At 47.0% G+C, this 18999-nt stretch overlaps 21 non-coding genes across 21 annotated transcripts; all 21 read left to right on the top strand.

Annotated features, from left to right (window-relative positions):
• The first annotated feature begins 331 nt into the window (after positions 1–331).
• On the top strand, positions 332–404 carry TRNAV-AAC (transfer RNA valine (anticodon AAC)). The gene has a single exon. It is a non-coding gene; the product is annotated as a tRNA-Val (tRNA).
• Positions 405–697: 293 nt separating this feature from the next.
• Positions 698–809, top strand: TRNAL-CAA (transfer RNA leucine (anticodon CAA)). Its single transcript has 2 exons — positions 698–735; positions 764–809. It is a non-coding gene; the product is annotated as a tRNA-Leu (tRNA).
• A 1858-nt stretch (positions 810–2667) lies between these two features.
• On the top strand, positions 2668–2739 carry TRNAP-AGG (transfer RNA proline (anticodon AGG)). The gene has a single exon. It is a non-coding gene; the product is annotated as a tRNA-Pro (tRNA).
• A 385-nt stretch (positions 2740–3124) lies between these two features.
• Positions 3125–3197, top strand: TRNAV-AAC (transfer RNA valine (anticodon AAC)). Its single transcript has one exon. It is a non-coding gene; the product is annotated as a tRNA-Val (tRNA).
• A 293-nt stretch (positions 3198–3490) lies between these two features.
• On the top strand, positions 3491–3602 carry TRNAL-CAA (transfer RNA leucine (anticodon CAA)). The gene is made up of 2 exons: positions 3491–3528; positions 3557–3602. It is a non-coding gene; the product is annotated as a tRNA-Leu (tRNA).
• A 931-nt stretch (positions 3603–4533) lies between these two features.
• Positions 4534–4605, top strand: TRNAP-UGG (transfer RNA proline (anticodon UGG)). Its single transcript has one exon. It is a non-coding gene; the product is annotated as a tRNA-Pro (tRNA).
• A 384-nt stretch (positions 4606–4989) lies between these two features.
• Positions 4990–5062, top strand: TRNAV-UAC (transfer RNA valine (anticodon UAC)). Its single transcript has one exon. It is a non-coding gene; the product is annotated as a tRNA-Val (tRNA).
• A 406-nt stretch (positions 5063–5468) lies between these two features.
• On the top strand, positions 5469–5540 carry TRNAP-AGG (transfer RNA proline (anticodon AGG)). The gene has a single exon. It is a non-coding gene; the product is annotated as a tRNA-Pro (tRNA).
• A 385-nt stretch (positions 5541–5925) lies between these two features.
• On the top strand, positions 5926–5998 carry TRNAV-AAC (transfer RNA valine (anticodon AAC)). The gene has a single exon. It is a non-coding gene; the product is annotated as a tRNA-Val (tRNA).
• Positions 5999–6291: 293 nt separating this feature from the next.
• On the top strand, positions 6292–6403 carry TRNAL-CAA (transfer RNA leucine (anticodon CAA)). The gene is made up of 2 exons: positions 6292–6329; positions 6358–6403. It is a non-coding gene; the product is annotated as a tRNA-Leu (tRNA).
• A 2315-nt stretch (positions 6404–8718) lies between these two features.
• On the top strand, positions 8719–8791 carry TRNAV-AAC (transfer RNA valine (anticodon AAC)). Its single transcript has one exon. It is a non-coding gene; the product is annotated as a tRNA-Val (tRNA).
• A 293-nt stretch (positions 8792–9084) lies between these two features.
• Positions 9085–9196, top strand: TRNAL-CAA (transfer RNA leucine (anticodon CAA)). The gene is made up of 2 exons: positions 9085–9122; positions 9151–9196. It is a non-coding gene; the product is annotated as a tRNA-Leu (tRNA).
• A 1858-nt stretch (positions 9197–11054) lies between these two features.
• Positions 11055–11126, top strand: TRNAP-AGG (transfer RNA proline (anticodon AGG)). The gene has a single exon. It is a non-coding gene; the product is annotated as a tRNA-Pro (tRNA).
• Positions 11127–11511: 385 nt separating this feature from the next.
• TRNAV-AAC (transfer RNA valine (anticodon AAC)) lies at positions 11512–11584 on the top strand. Its single transcript has one exon. It is a non-coding gene; the product is annotated as a tRNA-Val (tRNA).
• Positions 11585–11877: 293 nt separating this feature from the next.
• On the top strand, positions 11878–11989 carry TRNAL-CAA (transfer RNA leucine (anticodon CAA)). Its single transcript has 2 exons — positions 11878–11915; positions 11944–11989. It is a non-coding gene; the product is annotated as a tRNA-Leu (tRNA).
• Positions 11990–13847: 1858 nt separating this feature from the next.
• On the top strand, positions 13848–13919 carry TRNAP-AGG (transfer RNA proline (anticodon AGG)). Its single transcript has one exon. It is a non-coding gene; the product is annotated as a tRNA-Pro (tRNA).
• Positions 13920–14304: 385 nt separating this feature from the next.
• On the top strand, positions 14305–14377 carry TRNAV-AAC (transfer RNA valine (anticodon AAC)). The gene has a single exon. It is a non-coding gene; the product is annotated as a tRNA-Val (tRNA).
• Positions 14378–14670: 293 nt separating this feature from the next.
• On the top strand, positions 14671–14782 carry TRNAL-CAA (transfer RNA leucine (anticodon CAA)). The gene is made up of 2 exons: positions 14671–14708; positions 14737–14782. It is a non-coding gene; the product is annotated as a tRNA-Leu (tRNA).
• A 1858-nt stretch (positions 14783–16640) lies between these two features.
• On the top strand, positions 16641–16712 carry TRNAP-AGG (transfer RNA proline (anticodon AGG)). The gene has a single exon. It is a non-coding gene; the product is annotated as a tRNA-Pro (tRNA).
• Positions 16713–17097: 385 nt separating this feature from the next.
• On the top strand, positions 17098–17170 carry TRNAV-AAC (transfer RNA valine (anticodon AAC)). The gene has a single exon. It is a non-coding gene; the product is annotated as a tRNA-Val (tRNA).
• Positions 17171–17463: 293 nt separating this feature from the next.
• Positions 17464–17575, top strand: TRNAL-CAA (transfer RNA leucine (anticodon CAA)). The gene is made up of 2 exons: positions 17464–17501; positions 17530–17575. It is a non-coding gene; the product is annotated as a tRNA-Leu (tRNA).
• Positions 17576–18999: the final 1424 nt, after the last annotated feature.

The following is an 18999-nucleotide window of genomic DNA, read 5'->3' as shown; positions in this document are numbered from 1 at the left end:
CTCGTTATACTGGGTGCATTGTTGCACAACATATTTCTAACCTCAGAAGAAAAATGGATCACCATGCTTTATCTGCCTACCTGCTTAGTCTCAGTGTGTCCCAGGTGATGCTTTCCCAAGCTGTACTCGCTGGCATTTAGGCATCAGATATTTGCCTGTCGATGCCTGCACAAGTGAGTTTTGAATACGTCTAATTGCAAGCATGTTGGATGATATCTCTGAGGTTTTCACACTTGTTCTGCACATTCTGAGCCGCTGCTGATACAGCAGAATAGAAGTAGGGTGAAGGCTTGAGAGAAACTTTCCTCTAACAGTAGAAAGCACCAAGGTAGTTTCTGTAGTGTAGTGGTCATCACGTTCGCCTAACACGCGAAAGGTCCACGGTTCGAGACCGGGCAGAAACACTGTGCATTGGATGCTTTTTTTGTGCACACTCTAAAACCTTATTATCTCAATGCAATTTTAAGAAGAGGTGGTCTTTGGACACAGTGAGCCGTGAGAAAATTTCTTTACCTTTGCAGACGAAACAAAGTTATCTCCATCGATCATCTGGGGGTTGTTCTTGGGCCTATTTTTATTTTATTTAAGCTATGTTGTATTGTTGGGGCCTTTACACCTGTGACATTGCTGTGAACGTTGTAAGTGGAAACGTTGGCAGGTGCAGACAGAAGAGTCAGAACTAAGCACACCCTGAGCCGTCAGGATGGCCGAGTGGTCTAAGGCGCCAGACTCAAGAGAGCTTGATCTTCAGTGATGCTGAGCCTTCTGGTCTCCTCATGGAGGCGTGGGTTCAAATCCCACTTCTGACAGGTCCCTTTTACACCCTTAAGTCTTCCTAATTTTTGCAGTGCATTCCCCAGACACACCACAATATTTGCAGGAACCTGTAGTAAATAAAGAGAAATCCACCAGGCTGGGCCCTCAATCACAATTCCATGTATTTCTGAAAGGGACACCTCAGGCACACCTTCCATTACATTTGCACTCCATCACAGTAACTGCCATGCTGGGTTTCGAAATAAGCATTTGATCCCATCATTTGTTGTGAGGCTCTCCTGCCACCTTTTGGGCAGAGAAGGCAGTGTTCCTGGAACAACACAGGCAGACATGTTCAACAGGGCTTCCTGGTTATGTGGGAGGAGCAGATTGCCAATGGTCTCCCCTTGCAAATTCTAATTTACATAAGGAAGACAGAGAGGTAGCTGGGAGTAGGCACTACACACGGACATTGCACTCCCTCTTGTGATTTGCAGCCAATTCTAGATTGAGTCGGAGGAAAGGAGGAGACTCGCCCAACAATGGCCATACTGGGAAGTCAGCCACTCTGGGTCTCCCAGGTGAATGTTTCAGGCCTGTGAGCCACTCATATAAATCTCGCCTGATCGAGCCTGATCGAGCGCTGAGCGAGCGCGTTTGAATGCAAATATCAAACACCACTTTCTCAGGTGCAAGAAATGGTGGGCCCTTCATTGCTTCTGGTGTGGAAGTCTATGGAGCAAGGGTCCAGGACTTGCAGAGGAGTACAAGTGCCAGAAAGTGGTTGCTGTTCTCATCTGTGCCTTTTTACTGCTCACTGGCCGATAGGAGATTGGCTGCCCCCTTCCTTGCTGGAGTGAAAAAACAACAACTTGAGAGAAAACATGACTTTGTGTGGCTCACTTATAGGGAGACGAGCCAAATAGCCCTGCTATTTTCTGAAAGACGCTTCAGTAATTGTTCAAAATGTATCTTGGCCACTCAGGCTCGTTGGTCTAGGGGTATGATTCTCGCTTTGGGTGCGAGAGGTCCTGGGTTCAAATCCCGGACGAGCCCATCCTGTGGAAGTTTTCAGGCTGCTTGTCATATAGGAGCCTTTCTTCTTTTCAATGCTATAAGACGCTGTGTATGTCGAGAAGGTTCCTTACCCTGCACGCTATTTTCCACTTTTGACATGATAAAGGAGTGCAGGACTTCGTTGCAACTGCTTTTCTGGGCTGGACCAGCAGTGTAGGAACATTACATGCAAAGTGTTTTTCTAGTGTCATTTCAGGATATGGTTTCCAAATCGCCTCTTGGAAAAAAAGTGGTCCTCATTCCTGTCTTCCAAAGAAAGAGAGACCGGGTAAGGAGAGCCCAACTTTGAGCTTCAAGGACGTTGGCCTTTAGTCTGTGCATTCCAACCCAATACATGCCAACAAGATTCCTGAGGTGGTGTCTGTTTCTGTAGTGTAGTGGTTATCACGTTCGCCTTACACGCGAAAGGTCGAGACCGGGCAGAAACAGCAGCTTGCTGTTTTTCACAGTGTTTGCATTTACTGGCTCACTTTATAGGAAAGCTGAGATAATAGAGGCTGTCTATTCCTCACCAGCCTGACGTAGTGTGCTCCAGAGATCTCAGTGACAGCTCGAAAAGAGAAGTGACGATAGCTTGCGCCATTCGCTTGCTCGCACTTTGCTCTGTAGGGTGGGCCTACTTCATGAAAGCAAGGCATGAGAGCAGAAATGCTTCTCTTGTCCTCACCACGAGCAGACACTTAAAGCAAACAAACTGTCTGAAGGACAGAGGCTTTTTAATTTCTTGTTTGATGACGGTCATGAAAAAGACAGCAATCATATTGCAGAACAGAGCAGCATGTACTGGCTAGCTGCCACTAACCCCTGGAGCTGTGTCAGAGGTGACTCTTGCGTGGCTCATTGGTCTAGGGGTATGATTCTCGCTTAGGGTGCGAGAGGGCCCGGGTTCAAATCCCGGACGAGCCCTTTTTAGAGGTAAACATACAAACCCTACTAAAATTGCACTATGCCTGACTATTTCTCGTTATACTGGGTGCATTGTTGCACAACATATTTCTAACCTCAGAAGAAAAATGGATCACCATGCTTTATCTGCCTACCTGCTTAGTCTCAGTGTGTCCCAGGTGATGCTTTCCCAAGCTGTACTCGCTGGCATTTAGGCATCAGATATTTGCCTGTCGATGCCTGCACAAGTGAGTTTTGAATACGTCTAATTGCAAGCATGTTGGATGATATCTCTGAGGTTTTCACACTTGTTCTGCACATTCTGAGCCGCTGCTGATACAGCAGAATAGAAGTAGGGTGAAGGCTTGAGAGAAACTTTCCTCTAACAGTAGAAAGCACCAAGGTAGTTTCTGTAGTGTAGTGGTCATCACGTTTGCCTAACACGCGAAAGGTCCCCGGTTCGAGACCGGGCAGAAACACTGTGCATTGGATGCTTTTTTTGTGCACACTCTAAAACCTTATTATCTCAATGCAATTTTAAGAAGAGGTGGTCTTTGGACACAGTGAGCCGTGAGAAAATTTCTTTACCTTTGCAGACGAAACAAAGTTATCTCCATCGATCATCTGGGGGTTGTTCTTGGGCCTATTTTTATTTTATTTAAGCTATGTTGTATTGTTGGGGCCTTTACACCTGTGACATTGCTGTGAACGTTGTAAGTGGAAACGTTGGCAGGTGCAGACAGAAGAGTCAGAACTAAGCACACCCTGAGCCGTCAGGATGGCCGAGTGGTCTAAGGCGCCAGACTCAAGAGAGCTTGATCGTCAGTGATGCTGAGCCTTCTGGTCTCCTCATGGAGGCGTGGGTTCAAATCCCACTTCTGACAGGTCCCTTTTACACCCTTAAGTCTTCCTAATTTTTGCAGTGCATTCCCCAGACACACCACAATATTTGCAGGAACCTGTAGTAAATAAAGAGAAATCCACCAGGCTGGGCCCTCAATCACAATTCCATGTATTTCTGAAAGGGACACCTCAGGCACACCTTCCATTACATTTGCACTCCATCACAGTAACTGCCATGCTGGGTTTCGAAATAAGCATTTGATCCCATCATTTGTTGTGAGGCTCTCCTGCCACCTTTTGGGCAGAGAAGGCAGTGTTCCTGGAACAACACAGGCAGACATGTTCAACAGGGCTTCCTGGTTATGTGGGAGGAGCAGATTGCCAATGGTCCCCCCTTGCAAATTCTAATTTACATAAGGAAGACAGAGAGGTAGCTGGGAGTAGGCACTACACACGGACATTGCACTCCCTCTTGTGATTTGCAGCCAATTCTAGATTGAGTCGGAGGAAAGGAGGAGACTCGCCCAACAATGGCCATACTGGGAAGTCAGCCACTCTGGGTCTCCCAGGTGAATGTTTCAGGCCTGTGAGCCACTCATATAAATCTCGCCTGATCGAGCCTGATCGAGCGCTGAGCGAGCGCGTTTGAATGCAAATATCAAACACCACTTTCTCAGGTGCAAGAAATGGTGGGCCCTTCATTGCTTCTGGTGTGGAAGTCTATGGAGCAAGGGTCCAGGACTTGCAGAGGAGTACAAGTGCCAGAAAGTGGTTGCTGTTCTCATCTGTGCCTTTTTACTGCTCACTGGCCGATAGGAGATTGGCTGCCCCCTTCCTTGCTGGAAAGAAAAAACAACAACTTGAGAGAAAACATGACTTTGTGTGGCTCACTTATAGGGAGACGAGCCAAATAGCCCTGCTATTTTCTGAAAGACGCTTCAGTAATTGTTCAAAATGTATCTTGGCCACTCAGGCTCGTTGGTCTAGGGGTATGATTCTCGCTTTGGGTGCGAGAGGTCCCGGGTTCAAATCCCGGACGAGCCCATCCTGTGGAAGTTTTCAGGCTGCTTGTCATATAGGAGCCTTTCTTCTTTTCAATGCTATAAGACGCTGTGTATGTCGAGAAGGTTCCTTACCCTGCACGCTATTTTCCACTTTTGACATGATAAAGGAGTGCAGGACTTCGTTGCAACTGCTTTTCTGGGCTGGACCAGCAGTGTAGGAACATTACATGCAAAGTGTTTTTCTAGTGTCATTTCAGGATATGGTTTCCAAATCGCCTCTTGGAAAAAAAGTGGTCCTCATTCCTGTCTTCCAAAGAAAGAGAGACCGGGTAAGGAGAGCCCAACTTTGAGCTTCAAGGACGTTGGCCTTTAGTCTGTGCATTCCAACCCAATACATGCCAACAAGATTCCTGAGGTAGTGTCTGTTTCTGTAGTGTAGTGGTTATCACGTTCGCCTTACACGCGAAAGGTCCCTGGTTCGAGACCGGGCAGAAACAGCAGCTTGCTGTTTTTCACAGTGTTTGCATTTACTGGCTCACTTTATAGGAAAGCTGAGATAATAGAGGCTGTCTATTCCTCACCAGCCTGACGTAGTGTGCTCCAGAGATCTCAGTGACAGCTCGAAAAGAGAAGTGACGATAGCTTGCGCCATTCGCTTGCTCGCACTTTGCTCTGTAGGGTGGGCCTACTTCATGAAAGCAAGGCATGAGAGCAGAAATGCTTCTCTTGTCCTCACCACGAGCAGACACTTAAAGCAAACAAACTGTCTGAAGGACAGAGGCTTTTTAATCTCTTGTTTGATGACGGTCATGAAAAAGACAGCAATCATATTGCAGAACAGAGCAGCATGTACTGGCTAGCTGCCACTAACCCCTGGAGCTGTGTCAGAGGTGACTCTTGCGTGGCTCGTTGGTCTAGGGGTATGATTCTCGCTTAGGGTGCGAGAGGTCCCGGGTTCAAATCCCGGACGAGCCCTTTTTAGAGGTAAACATACAAACCCTACTAAAATTGCACTATGCCTGACTATTTCTCGTTATACTGGGTGCATTGTTGCACAACATATTTCCAACCTCAGAAGAAAAATGGATCACCATGCTTTATCTGCCTACCTGCTTAGTCTCAGTGTGTCCCAGGTGATGCTTTCCCAAGCTGTACTCGCTGGCATTTAGGCATCAGATATTTGCCTGTCGATGCCTGCACAAGTGAGTTTTGAATACGTCTAATTGCAAGCATGTTGGATGATATCTCTGAGGTTTTCACACTTGTTCTGCACATTCTGAGCCGCTGCTGATACTGCAGAATAGAAGTAGGGTGAAGGCTTGAGAGAAACTTTCCTCTAACAGTAGAAAGCACCAAGGTAGTTTCTGTAGTGTAGTGGTCATCACGTTCGCCTAACACGCGAAAGGTCCCCGGTTCGAGACCGGGCAGAAACACTGTGCATTGGATGCTTTTTTTGTGCACACTCTAAAACCTTATTATCTCAATGCAAGTTTAAGAAGAGGTGGTCTTTGGACACAGTGAGCCGTGAGAAAATTTCTTTACCTTTGCAGACGAAACAAAGTTATCTCCATCGATCATCTGGGGGTTGTTCTTGGGCCTATTTTTATTTTATTTAAGCTATGTTGTATTGTTGGGGCCTTTACACCTGTGACATTGCTGTGAACGTTGTAAGTGGAAACGTTGGCAGGTGCAGACAGAAGAGTCAGAACTAAGCACTACCTGAGCCGTCAGGATGGCCGAGTGGTCTAAGGCGCCAGACTCAAGAGAGCTTGATCTTCAGTGATGCTGAGCCTTCTGGTCTCCTCATGGAGGCGTGGGTTCAAATCCCACTTCTGACAGGTCCCTTTTACACCCTTAAGTCTTCCTAATTTTTGCAGTGCATTCCCCAGACACACCACAATATTTGCAGGAACCTGTACTAAATAAAGAGAAATCCACCAGGCTGGGCCCTCATTCACAATTCCATGTATTTCTGAAAGGGACACCTCAGGCACACCTTCCATTACATTTGCACTCCATCACAGTAACTGCCATGCTGGGTTTCGAAATAAGCATTTGATCCCATCATTTGTTGTGAGGCTCTCCTGCCACCTTTTGGGCAGAGAAGGCAGTGTTTCTGGAACAACACAGGCAGACATGTTCAACAGGGCTTCCTGGTTATGTGGGAGGAGCAGATTGCCAATGGTCCCCCCATGCAAATTCTAATTTACATAAGGAAGACAGAGAGGTAGCTGGGAGTAGGCACTACACACGGACATTGCACTCCCTCTTGTGATTTGCAGCCAATTCTAGATTGAGTCGGAGGAAAGGAGGAGACTCGCCCAACAATGGCCATACTGGGAAGTCAGCCACTCTGGGTCTCCCAGGTGAATGTTTCAGGCCTGTGAGCCACTCATATACATCTCGCCTGATCGAGCCTGATCGAGCGCTGAGCGAGCGCGTTTGAATGCAAATATCAAACACCACTTTCTCAGGTGCAAGAAATGGTGGGCCCTTCATTGCTTCTGGTGTGGAAGTCTATGGAGCAAGGGTCCAGGACTTGCAGAGGAGTACAAGTGCCAGAAAGTGGTTGCTGTTCTCATCTGTGCCGTTTTACTGCTCACTGGCCGATAGGAGATTGGCTGCCCCCTTCCTTGCTGGAGTGAAAAAACAACAACTTGAGAGAAAACATGACTTTGTGTGGCTCACTTATAGGGAGACGAGCCAAATAGCCCTGCTATTTTCTGAAAGACGCTTCAGTAATTGTTCAAAATGTATCTTGGCCACTCAGGCTCGTTGGTCTAGGGGTATGATTCTCGCTTTGGGTGCGAGAGGTCCTGGGTTCAAATCCCGGACGAGCCCATCCTGTGGAAGTTTTCAGGCTGCTTGTCATATAGGAGCCTTTCTTCTTTTCAATGCTATAAGACGCTGTGTATGTCGAGAAGGTTCCTTACCCTGCACGCTATTTTCCACTTTTGACATGATAAAGGAGTGCAGGACTTCGTTGCAACTGCTTTTCTGGGCTGGACCAGCAGTGTAGGAACATTACATGCAAAGTGTTTTTCTAGTGTCATTTCAGGATATGGTTTCCAAATCGCCTCTTGGAAAAAAAGTGGTCCTCATTCCTGTCTTCCAAAGAAAGAGAGACCGGGTAAGGAGAGCCCAACTTTGAGCTTCAAGGACGTTGGCCTTTAGTCTGTGCATTCCAACCCAATACATGCCAACAAGATTCCTGAGGTGGTGTCTGTTTCTGTAGTGTAGTGGTTATCACGTTCGCCTGACACGCGAAAGGTCGAGACCGGGCAGAAACAGCAGCTTGCTGTTTTTCACAGTGTTTGCATTTACTGGCTCACTTTATAGGAAAGCTGAGATAATAGAGGCTGTCTATTCCTCACCAGCCTGACGTAGTGTGCTCCAGAGATCTCAGTGACAGCTCGAAAAGAGAAGTGACGATAGCTTGCGCCATTCGCTTGCTCGCACTTTGCTCTGTAGGGTGGGCCTACTTCATGAAAGCAAGGCATGAGAGCAGAAATGCTTCTCTTGTCCTCACCACGAGCAGACACTTAAAGCAAACAAACTGTCTGAAGGACAGAGGCTTTTTAATTTCTTGTTTGATGACGGTCATGAAAAAGACAGCAATCATATTGCAGAACAGAGCAGCATGTACTGGCTAGCTGCCACTAACCCCTGGAGCTGTGTCAGAGGTGACTCTTGCGTGGCTCATTGGTCTAGGGGTATGATTCTCGCTTAGGGTGCGAGAGGTCTCGGGTTCAAATCCCGGACGAGCCCTTTTTAGAGGTAAACATACAAACCCTACTAAAATTGCACTATGCCTGACTATTTCTCGTTATACTGGGTGCATTGTTGCACAACATATTTCTAACCTCAGAAGAAAAATGGATCACCATGCTTTATCTGCCTACCTGCTTAGTCTCAGTGTGTCCCAGGTGATGCTTTCCCAAGCTGTACTCGCTGGCATTTAGGCATCAGATATTTGCCTGTCGATGCCTGCACAAGTGAGTTTTGAATACGTCTAATTGCAAGCATGTTGGATGATATCTCTGAGGTTTTCACACTTGTTCTGCACATTCTGAGCCGCTGCTGATACAGCAGAATAGAAGTAGGGTGAAGGCTTGAGAGAAACTTTCCTCTAACAGTAGAAAGCACCAAGGTAGTTTCTGTAGTGTAGTGGTCATCACGTTCGCCTAACACGCGAAAGGTCCACGGTTCGAGACCGGGCAGAAACACTGTGCATTGGATGCTTTTTTTGTGCACACTCTAAAACCTTATTATCTCAATGCAATTTTAAGAAGAGGTGGTCTTTGGACACAGTGAGCCGTGAGAAAATTTCTTTACCTTTGCAGACGAAACAAAGTTATCTCCATCGATCATCTGGGGGTTGTTCTTGGGCCTATTTTTATTTTATTTAAGCTATGTTGTATTGTTGGGGCCTTTACACCTGTGACATTGCTGTGAACGTTGTAAGTGGAAACGTTGGCAGGTGCAGACAGAAGAGTCAGAACTAAGCACACCCTGAGCCGTCAGGATGGCCGAGTGGTCTAAGGCGCCAGACTCAAGAGAGCTTGATCTTCAGTGATGCTGAGCCTTCTGGTCTCCTCATGGAGGCGTGGGTTCAAATCCCACTTCTGACAGGTCCCTTTTACACCCTTAAGTCTTCCTAATTTTTGCAGTGCATTCCCCAGACACACCACAATATTTGCAGGAACCTGTAGTAAATAAAGAGAAATCCACCAGGCTGGGCCCTCAATCACAATTCCATGTATTTCTGAAAGGGACACCTCAGGCACACCTTCCATTACATTTGCACTCCATCACAGTAACTGCCATGCTGGGTTTCGAAATAAGCATTTGATCCCATCATTTGTTGTGAGGCTCTCCTGCCACCTTTTGGGCAGAGAAGGCAGTGTTCCTGGAACAACACAGGCAGACATGTTCAACAGGGCTTCCTGGTTATGTGGGAGGAGCAGATTGCCAATGGTCTCCCCTTGCAAATTCTAATTTACATAAGGAAGACAGAGAGGTAGCTGGGAGTAGGCACTACACACGGACATTGCACTCCCTCTTGTGATTTGCAGCCAATTCTAGATTGAGTCGGAGGAAAGGAGGAGACTCGCCCAACAATGGCCATACTGGGAAGTCAGCCACTCTGGGTCTCCCAGGTGAATGTTTCAGGCCTGTGAGCCACTCATATAAATCTCGCCTGATCGAGCCTGATCGAGCGCTGAGCGAGCGCGTTTGAATGCAAATATCAAACACCACTTTCTCAGGTGCAAGAAATGGTGGGCCCTTCATTGCTTCTGGTGTGGAAGTCTATGGAGCAAGGGTCCAGGACTTGCAGAGGAGTACAAGTGCCAGAAAGTGGTTGCTGTTCTCATCTGTGCCTTTTTACTGCTCACTGGCCGATAGGAGATTGGCTGCCCCCTTCCTTGCTGGAGTGAAAAAACAACAACTTGAGAGAAAACATGACTTTGTGTGGCTCACTTATAGGGAGACGAGCCAAATAGCCCTGCTATTTTCTGAAAGACGCTTCAGTAATTGTTCAAAATGTATCTTGGCCACTCAGGCTCGTTGGTCTAGGGGTATGATTCTCGCTTTGGGTGCGAGAGGTCCTGGGTTCAGATCCCGGACGAGCCCATCCTGTGGAAGTTTTCAGGCTGCTTGTCATATAGGAGCCTTTCTTCTTTTCAATGCTATAAGACGCTGTGTATGTCGAGAAGGTTCCTTACCCTGCACGCTATTTTCCACTTTTGACATGATAAAGGAGTGCAGGACTTCGTTGCAACTGCTTTTCTGGGCTGGACCAGCAGTGTAGGAACATTACATGCAAAGTGTTTTTCTAGTGTCATTTCAGGATATGGTTTCCAAATCGCCTCTTGGAAAAAAAGTGGTCCTCATTCCTGTCTTCCAAAGAAAGAGAGACCGGGTAAGGAGAGCCCAACTTTGAGCTTCAAGGACGTTGGCCTTTAGTCTGTGCATTCCAACCCAATACATGCCAACAAGATTCCTGAGGTGGTGTCTGTTTCTGTAGTGTAGTGGTTATCACGTTCGCCTTACACGCGAAAGGTCGAGACCGGGCAGAAACAGCAGCTTGCTGTTTTTCACAGTGTTTGCATTTACTGGCTCACTTTATAGGAAAGCTGAGATAATAGAGGCTGTCTATTCCTCACCAGCCTGACGTAGTGTGCTCCAGAGATCTCAGTGACAGCTCGAAAAGAGAAGTGACGATAGCTTGCGCCATTCGCTTGCTCGCACTTTGCTCTGTAGGGTGGGCCTACTTCATGAAAGCAAGGCATGAGAGCAGAAATGCTTCTCTTGTCCTCACCACGAGCAGACACTTAAAGCAAACAAACTGTCTGAAGGACAGAGGCTTTTTAATTTCTTGTTTGATGACGGTCATGAAAAAGACAGCAATCATATTGCAGAACAGAGCAGCATGTACTGGCTAGCTGCCACTAACCCCTGGAGCTGTGTCAGAGGTGACTCTTGTGTGGCTCGTTGGTCTAGGGGTATGATTCTCGCTTAGGGTGCGAGAGGTCCCGGGTTCAAATCCCGGACGAGCCCTTTTTAGAGGTAAACATACAAACCCTACTAAAATTGCACTATGCCTGACTATTTCTCGTTATACTGGGTGCATTGTTGCACAACATATTTCTAACCTCAGAAGAAAAATGGATCACCATGCTTTATCTGCCTACCTGCTTAGTCTCAGTGTGTCCCAGGTGATGCTTTCCCAAGCTGTACTCGCTGGCATTTAGGCATCAGATATTTGCCTGTCGATGCCTGCACAAGTGAGTTTTGAATACGTCTAATTGCAAGCATGTTGGATGATATCTCTGAGGTTTTCACACTTGTTCTGCACATTCTGAGCCGCTGCTGATACAGCAGAATAGAAGTAGGGTGAAGGCTTGAGAGAAACTTTCCTCTAACAGTAGAAAGCACCAAGGTAGTTTCTGTAGTGTAGTGGTCATCACGTTCGCCTAACACGCGAAAGGTCCACGGTTCGAGACCGGGCAGAAACACTGTGCATTGGATGCTTTTTTTGTGCACACTCTAAAACCTTATTATCTCAATGCAATTTTAAGAAGAGGTGGTCTTTGGACACAGTGAGCCGTGAGAAAATTTCTTTACCTTTGCAGACGAAACAAAGTTATCTCCATCGATCATCTGGGGGTTGTTCTTGGGCCTATTTTTATTTTATTTAAGCTATGTTGTATTGTTGGGGCCTTTACACCTGTGACATTGCTGTGAACGTTGTAAGTGGAAACGTTGGCAGGTGCAGACAGAAGAGTCAGAACTAAGCACACCCTGAGCCGTCAGGATGGCCGAGTGGTCTAAGGCGCCAGACTCAAGAGAGCTTGATCTTCAGTGATGCTGAGCCTTCTGGTCTCCTCATGGAGGCGTGGGTTCAAATCCCACTTCTGACAGGTCCCTTTTACACCCTTAAGTCTTCCTAATTTTTGCAGTGCATTCCCCAGACACACCACAATATTTGCAGGAACCTGTAGTAAATAAAGAGAAATCCACCAGGCTGGGCCCTCAATCACAATTCCATGTATTTCTGAAAGGGACACCTCAGGCACACCTTCCATTACATTTGCACTCCATCACAGTAACTGCCATGCTGGGTTTCGAAATAAGCATTTGATCCCATCATTTGTTGTGAGGCTCTCCTGCCACCTTTTGGGCAGAGAAGGCAGTGTTCCTGGAACAACACAGGCAGACATGTTCAACAGGGCTTCCTGGTTATGTGGGAGGAGCAGATTGCCAATGGTCTCCCCTTGCAAATTCTAATTTACATAAGGAAGACAGAGAGGTAGCTGGGAGTAGGCACTACACACGGACATTGCACTCCCTCTTGTGATTTGCAGCCAATTCTAGATTGAGTCGGAGGAAAGGAGGAGACTCGCCCAACAATGGCCATACTGGGAAGTCAGCCACTCTGGGTCTCCCAGGTGAATGTTTCAGGCCTGTGAGCCACTCATATAAATCTCGCCTGATCGAGCCTGATCGAGCGCTGAGCGAGCGCGTTTGAATGCAAATATCAAACACCACTTTCTCAGGTGCAAGAAATGGTGGGCCCTTCATTGCTTCTGGTGTGGAAGTCTATGGAGCAAGGGTCCAGGACTTGCAGAGGAGTACAAGTGCCAGAAAGTGGTTGCTGTTCTCATCTGTGCCTTTTTACTGCTCACTGGCCGATAGGAGATTGGCTGCCCCCTTCCTTGCTGGAGTGAAAAAACAACAACTTGAGAGAAAACATGACTTTGTGTGGCTCACTTATAGGGAGACGAGCCAAATAGCCCTGCTATTTTCTCAAAGACGCTTCAGTAATTGTTCAAAATGTATCTTGGCCACTCAGGCTCGTTGGTCTAGGGGTATGATTCTCGCTTTGGGTGCGAGAGGTCCTGGGTTCAAATCCCGGACGAGCCCATCCTGTGGAAGTTTTCAGGCTGCTTGTCATATAGGAGCCTTTCTTCTTTTCAATGCTATAAGACGCTGTGTATGTCGAGAAGGTTCCTTACCCTGCACGCTATTTTCCACTTTTGACATGATAAAGGAGTGCAGGACTTCGTTGCAACTGCTTTTCTGGGCTGGACCAGCAGTGTAGGAACATTACATGCAAAGTGTTTTTCTAGTGTCATTTCAGGATATGGTTTCCAAATCGCCTCTTGGAAAAAAAGTGGTCCTCATTCCTGTCTTCCAAAGAAAGAGAGACCGGGTAAGGAGAGCCCAACTTTGAGCTTCAAGGACGTTGGCCTTTAGTCTGTGCATTCCAACCCAATACATGCCAACAAGATTCCTGAGGTGGTGTCTGTTTCTGTAGTGTAGTGGTTATCACGTTCGCCTTACACGCGAAAGGTCGAGACCGGGCAGAAACAGCAGCTTGCTGTTTTTCACAGTGTTTGCATTTACTGGCTCACTTTATAGGAAAGCTGAGATAATAGAGGCTGTCTATTCCTCACCAGCCTGACGTAGTGTGCTCCAGAGATCTCAGTGACAGCTCGAAAAGAGAAGTGACGATAGCTTGCGCCATTCGCTTGCTCGCACTTTGCTCTGTAGGGTGGGCCTACTTCATGAAAGCAAGGCATGAGAGCAGAAATGCTTCTCTTGTCCTCACCACGAGCAGACACTTAAAGCAAACAAACTGTCTGAAGGACAGAGGCTTTTTAATTTCTTGTTTGATGACGGTCATGAAAAAGACAGCAATCATATTGCAGAACAGAGCAGCATGTACTGGCTAGCTGCCACTAACCCCTGGAGCTGTGTCAGAGGTGACTCTTGCGTGGCTCGTTGGTCTAGGGGTATGATTCTCGCTTAGGGTGCGAGAGGTCCCGGGTTCAAATCCCGGACGAGCCCTTTTTAGAGGTAAACATACAAACCCTACTAAAATTGCACTATGCCTGACTATTTCTCGTTATACTGGGTGCATTGTTGCACAACATATTTCTAACCTCAGAAGAAAAATGGATCACCATGCTTTATCTGCCTACCTGCTTAGTCTCAGTGTGTCCCAGGTGATGCTTTCCCAAGCTGTACTCGCTGGCATTTAGGCATCAGATATTTGCCTGTCGATGCCTGCACAAGTGAGTTTTGAATACGTCTAATTGCAAGCATGTTGGATGATATCTCTGAGGTTTTCACACTTGTTCTGCACATTCTGAGCCGCTGCTGATACAGCAGAATAGAAGTAGGGTGAAGGCTTGAGAGAAACTTTCCTCTAACAGTAGAAAGCACCAAGGTAGTTTCTGTAGTGTAGTGGTCATCACGTTCGCCTAACACGCGAAAGGTCCACGGTTTGAGACCGGGCAGAAACACTGTGCATTGGATGCTTTTTTTGTGCACACTCTAAAACCTTATTATCTCAATGCAATTTTAAGAAGAGGTGGTCTTTGGACACAGTGAGCCGTGAGAAAATTTCTTTACCTTTGCAGACGAAACAAAGTTATCTCCATCGATCATCTGGGGGTTGTTCTTGGGCCTATTTTTATTTTATTTAAGCTATGTTGTATTGTTGGGGCCTTTACACCTGTGACATTGCTGTGAACGTTGTAAGTGGAAACGTTGGCAGGTGCAGACAGAAGAGTCAGAACTAAGCACACCCTGAGCCGTCAGGATGGCCGAGTGGTCTAAGGCGCCAGACTCAAGAGAGCTTGATCTTCAGTGATGCTGAGCCTTCTGGTCTCCTCATGGAGGCGTGGGTTCAAATCCCACTTCTGACAGGTCCCTTTTACACCCTTAAGTCTTCCTAATTTTTGCAGTGCATTCCCCAGACACACCACAATATTTGCAGGAACCTGTAGTAAATAAAGAGAAATCCACCAGGCTGGGCCCTCAATCACAATTCCATGTATTTCTGAAAGGGACACCTCAGGCACACCTTCCATTACATTTGCACTCCATCACAGTAACTGCCATGCTGGGTTTCGAAATAAGCATTTGATCCCATCATTTGTTGTGAGGCTCTCCTGCCACCTTTTGGGCAGAGAAGGCAGTGTTCCTGGAACAACACAGGCAGACATGTTCAACAGGGCTTCCTGGTTATGTGGGAGGAGCAGATTGCCAATGGTCTCCCCTTGCAAATTCTAATTTACATAAGGAAGACAGAGAGGTAGCTGGGAGTAGGCACTACACACGGACATTGCACTCCCTCTTGTGATTTGCAGCCAATTCTAGATTGAGTCGGAGGAAAGGAGGAGACTCGCCCAACAATGGCCATACTGGGAAGTCAGCCACTCTGGGTCTCCCAGGTGAATGTTTCAGGCCTGTGAGCCACTCATATAAATCTCGCCTGATCGAGCCTGATCGAGCGCTGAGCGAGCGCGTTTGAATGCAAATATCAAACACCACTTTCTCAGGTGCAAGAAATGGTGGGCCCTTCATTGCTTCTGGTGTGGAAGTCTATGGAGCAAGGGTCCAGGACTTGCAGAGGAGTACAAGTGCCAGAAAGTGGTTGCTGTTCTCATCTGTGCCTTTTTACTGCTCACTGGCCGATAGGAGATTGGCTGCCCCCTTCCTTGCTGGAGTGAAAAAACAACAACTTGAGAGAAAACATGACTTTGTGTGGCTCACTTATAGGGAGACGAGCCAAATAGCCCTGCTATTTTCTGAAAGACGCTTCAGTAATTGTTCAAAATGTATCTTGGCCACTCAGGCTCGTTGGTCTAGGGGTATGATTCTCGCTTTGGGTGCGAGAGGTCCTGGGTTCAAATCCCGGACGAGCCCATCCTGTGGAAGTTTTCAGGCTGCTTGTCATATAGGAGCCTTTCTTCTTTTCAATGCTATAAGACGCTGTGTATGTCGAGAAGGTTCCTTACCCTGCACGCTATTTTCCACTTTTGACATGATAAAGGAGTGCAGGACTTCGTTGCAACTGCTTTTCTGGGCTGGACCAGCAGTGTAGGAACATTACATGCAAAGTGTTTTTCTAGTGTCATTTCAGGATATGGTTTCCAAATCGCCTCTTGGAAAAAAAGTGGTCCTCATTCCTGTCTTCCAAAGAAAGAGAGACCGGGTAAGGAGAGCCCAACTTTGAGCTTCAAGGACGTTGGCCTTTAGTCTGTGCATTCCAACCCAATACATGCCAACAAGATTCCTGAGGTGGTGTCTGTTTCTGTAGTGTAGTGGTTATCACGTTCGCCTTACACGCGAAAGGTCGAGACCGGGCAGAAACAGCAGCTTGCTGTTTTTCACAGTGTTTGCATTTACTGGCTCACTTTATAGGAAAGCTGAGATAATAGAGGCTGTCTATTCCTCACCAGCCTGACGTAGTGTGCTCCAGAGATCTCAGTGACAGCTCGAAAAGAGAAGTGACGATAGCTTGCGCCATTCGCTTGCTCGCACTTTGCTCTGTAGGGTGGGCCTACTTCATGAAAGCAAGGCATGAGAGCAGAAATGCTTCTCTTGTCCTCACCACGAGCAGACACTTAAAGCAAACAAACTGTCTGAAGGACAGAGGCTTTTTAATTTCTTGTTTGATGACGGTCATGAAAAAGACAGCAATCATATTGCAGAACAGAGCAGCATGTACTGGCTAGCTGCCACTAACCCCTGGAGCTGTGTCAGAGGTGACTCTTGTGTGGCTCGTTGGTCTAGGGGTATGATTCTCGCTTAGGGTGCGAGAGGTCCCGGGTTCAAATCCCGGACGAGCCCTTTTTAGAGGTAAACATACAAACCCTACTAAAATTGCACTATGCCTGACTATTTCTCGTTATACTGGGTGCATTGTTGCACAACATATTTCTAACCTCAGAAGAAAAATGGATCACCATGCTTTATCTGCCTACCTGCTTAGTCTCAGTGTGTCCCAGGTGATGCTTTCCCAAGCTGTACTCGCTGGCATTTAGGCATCAGATATTTGCCTGTCGATGCCTGCACAAGTGAGTTTTGAATACGTCTAATTGCAAGCATGTTGGATGATATCTCTGAGGTTTTCACACTTGTTCTGCACATTCTGAGCCGCTGCTGATACAGCAGAATAGAAGTAGGGTGAAGGCTTGAGAGAAACTTTCCTCTAACAGTAGAAAGCACCAAGGTAGTTTCTGTAGTGTAGTGGTCATCACGTTCGCCTAACACGCGAAAGGTCCACGGTTCGAGACCGGGCAGAAACACTGTGCATTGGATGCTTTTTTTGTGCACACTCTAAAACCTTATTATCTCAATGCAATTTTAAGAAGAGGTGGTCTTTGGACACAGTGAGCCGTGAGAAAATTTCTTTACCTTTGCAGACGAAACAAAGTTATCTCCATCGATCATCTGGGGGTTGTTCTTGGGCCTATTTTTATTTTATTTAAGCTATGTTGTATTGTTGGGGCCTTTACACCTGTGACATTGCTGTGAACGTTGTAAGTGGAAACGTTGGCAGGTGCAGACAGAAGAGTCAGAACTAAGCACACCCTGAGCCGTCAGGATGGCCGAGTGGTCTAAGGCGCCAGACTCAAGAGAGCTTGATCTTCAGTGATGCTGAGCCTTCTGGTCTCCTCATGGAGGCGTGGGTTCAAATCCCACTTCTGACAGGTCCCTTTTACACCCTTAAGTCTTCCTAATTTTTGCAGTGCATTCCCCAGACACACCACAATATTTGCAGGAACCTGTAGTAAATAAAGAGAAATCCACCAGGCTGGGCCCTCAATCACAATTCCATGTATTTCTGAAAGGGACACCTCAGGCACACCTTCCATTACATTTGCACTCCATCACAGTAACTGCCATGCTGGGTTTCGAAATAAGCATTTGATCCCATCATTTGTTGTGAGGCTCTCCTGCCACCTTTTGGGCAGAGAAGGCAGTGTTCCTGGAACAACACAGGCAGACATGTTCAACAGGGCTTCCTGGTTATGTGGGAGGAGCAGATTGCCAATGGTCTCCCCTTGCAAATTCTAATTTACATAAGGAAGACAGAGAGGTAGCTGGGAGTAGGCACTACACACGGACATTGCACTCCCTCTTGTGATTTGCAGCCAATTCTAGATTGAGTCGGAGGAAAGGAGGAGACTCGCCCAACAATGGCCATACTGGGAAGTCAGCCACTCTGGGTCTCCCAGGTGAATGTTTCAGGCCTGTGAGCCACTCATATAAATCTCGCCTGATCGAGCCTGATCGAGCGCTGAGCGAGCGCGTTTGAATGCAAATATCAAACACCACTTTCTCAGGTGCAAGAAATGGTGGGCCCTTCATTGCTTCTGGTGTGGAAGTCTATGGAGCAAGGGTCCAGGACTTGCAGAGGAGTACAAGTGCCAGAAAGTGGTTGCTGTTCTCATCTGTGCCTTTTTACTGCTCACTGGCCGATAGGAGATTGGCTGCCCCCTTCCTTGCTGGAGTGAAAAAACAACAACTTGAGAGAAAACATGACTTTGTGTGGCTCACTTATAGGGAGACGAGCCAAATAGCCCTGCTATTTTCTGAAAGACGCTTCAGTAATTGTTCAAAATGTATCTTGGCCACTCAGGCTCGTTGGTCTAGGGGTATGATTCTCGCTTTGGGTGCGAGAGGTCCTGGGTTCAAATCCCGGACGAGCCCATCCTGTGGAAGTTTTCAGGCTGCTTGTCATATAGGAGCCTTTCTTCTTTTCAATGCTATAAGACGCTGTGTATGTCGAGAAGGTTCCTTACCCTGCACGCTATTTTCCACTTTTGACATGATAAAGGAGTGCAGGACTTCGTTGCAACTGCTTTTCTGGGCTGGACCAGCAGTGTAGGAACATTACATGCAAAGTGTTTTTCTAGTGTCATTTCAGGATATGGTTTCCAAATCGCCTCTTGGAAAAAAAGTGGTCCTCATTCCTGTCTTCCAAAGAAAGAGAGACCGGGTAAGGAGAGCCCAACTTTGAGCTTCAAGGACGTTGGCCTTTAGTCTGTGCATTCCAACCCAATACATGCCAACAAGATTCCTGAGGTGGTGTCTGTTTCTGTAGTGTAGTGGTTATCACGTTCGCCTTACA

Source organism: Lissotriton vulgaris, chromosome 10 (assembly GCF_964263255.1).
Source record: "Lissotriton vulgaris chromosome 10, aLisVul1.2, whole genome shotgun sequence".
NCBI lineage: Eukaryota > Metazoa > Chordata > Amphibia > Caudata > Salamandridae > Lissotriton > Lissotriton vulgaris.
The sequence above is the reverse complement of the archived record's forward strand: the minus strand, read 5'-3'. Positions and strand labels throughout refer to the sequence as shown.